At 36.7% G+C, this 1,943-nt stretch overlaps 1 pseudogene; it reads left to right on the top strand.

The window, feature by feature from the left end:
* Positions 1-210: 210 nt before the first annotated feature.
* LOC103608055 lies at positions 211-664 on the top strand (annotated as a pseudogene).
* Positions 665-1,943: the final 1,279 nt, after the last annotated feature.

Raw genomic sequence — 1,943 nt, 5'->3', positions numbered from 1 at the left:
TTTTGTGTCTCAATATCATGTTTTTGAGATTTATCTCAATTGATACATGTAACTCTCTAATTCATTCCTTTTAAACATCACATGATATTTCATTGTATAAATATATCACAATGTATTTACTCAGTGCTATGTTGGTGGATATTTAGGTAATTTTCAATATTTCACTATTAAAAACAAAGTTGTGTTATTACGGAAATGTAAATTAAAATAATGAGCTCTCTCTTCCTCAGTGCTGCCTATGTAGGTGTCAGCCATCTCCTACTAGACATTATAGCCTCCCTCAGACCTCTCGCGAAGCCCAAGATCATCAAAAAGAGGACCAAGAAGTTTGTCCAGCACCAGACATATAGGTCAAAATTAAGTGTAACTGGCAGAAACCCAGAAGTATTGACAGCAGAGTAAGTAGAAGATTCAAGGGCCAGATCTTCATGCCCAACCTTGGTTATGAGAGCAACAAGAAAAAAAATGCACATGCTTCCGGAAGTTCCTGTTTCACAACATCAAGGAGCTGGAAGCACTGCTCATGTGCAACAAATCTTACTGTGCTGAGACTGCTCACAATGTTTCCTCCAAGAACCACAAAGCCATCATGGAAAGAGCAGCCCAGCTGGCCATCAGAGTCACCAATCCTAATGCCAAGCTGCATAGTGAAGAAAATGAATAGACAGCTTATGTGCATATTTTATTTGTGTATAAATAAAACAGTAAAAACCACAAAATAAAACAGAACAACAATGGCACCATATACTTAATAGAATGGCTAAAATCCGATAAACCAGCAATTCCAGTTACTGGTGAAGATGTGGAACAACAGATACTCTCATTCTTTGCTGGTGGGAATGTAGAATGGTACACACGTTTTGGAAGACTGTCTGGCATTTTCTTATTAATGTGAATATTTTCTTATCATATAAGCTAGTAATCATGCTCCCATGTATTTATTCAACTGATTTAAAATTTTATGCCCACACAAAAACCTTCATGTCAATGTTTATATAAGCTTTTTTCATGATTGCCAAAAACTGGAAGCAACCAAAATATCCTTCAACATGTGAATGGATAAACAAATTGTGGTACATCCTTACAATGGAATACTACATATTTTGCAATAAAAAAGAATGTACTATCAATCCACACAACAATACGAATGAATCTTAAATGCATACTGCAAAGTGAAAGAAACCAGTCTAAAAAGGCTGTCCTGTATGAGTTCATTTATATAACATTCTGGAAAAGGCAAAACTGTAGAGACAGTAAATGGATCAATGGCTGTGGGGAGGGGGGAGGAAGTTTGACAGGTGAAGCACAGGAGCTTTTTTATGGTGATAAAAGTATTCTGTATGATACTGTAATGGTGAATACATTACTATGCCTTTGTCAAAATCCATAGACTCTTACAGCACAAAGAATGAGCCTTAATGTATGCAAATTAAGGAGAAAATATTTGGGAGACTAAGGGAATCACAGGATGGAATGCAGACTGTGACAAAAGAATCTAACTGCAGTACAAATGTATGACATAACCTCACTCAAGAGGGTGTGGAGAAAGGTGCTACCCTAACCTTTGGAAATGAGAGGAGTCCATAAGAGTAAAGCAAAAGGAACTGTACATAAGCACTGTACTCTAGTTAGCAAACCTTGTCTCCCATACACGTAAGGCTTAACAATTCTGAAACTGCTGGACATGTACACTAGAAATCAACAATAAGTAAATGGATAGTGGATGGTGGGAATCATGTTTCTCACTGTTGGAGTGGGAAGTTACAGATAAGCAAGACGAAAAGACTAGAATGATCCCTGTGATAATAAATTAGAGTTGGAGACATCAGTATGATCCCAACTTTAGCTTAATATAGATACTGGTGTTTACATATAGAAATATTTACTTTTTTTTTTTTTTTTTTTGTGGCAGCTGGCCAGTATGGGGATTTGAGCCCTTGACC

This window comes from Galeopterus variegatus, unplaced genomic scaffold (assembly GCF_000696425.1).
Source record: "Galeopterus variegatus unplaced genomic scaffold, G_variegatus-3.0.2 Scaffold7972, whole genome shotgun sequence".
NCBI classification, from domain to species: Eukaryota; Metazoa; Chordata; class Mammalia; order Dermoptera; family Cynocephalidae; genus Galeopterus; species Galeopterus variegatus.
Note: the sequence above shows the minus strand (reverse complement) of the source record. Positions and strands in the feature narration are given on the sequence as shown.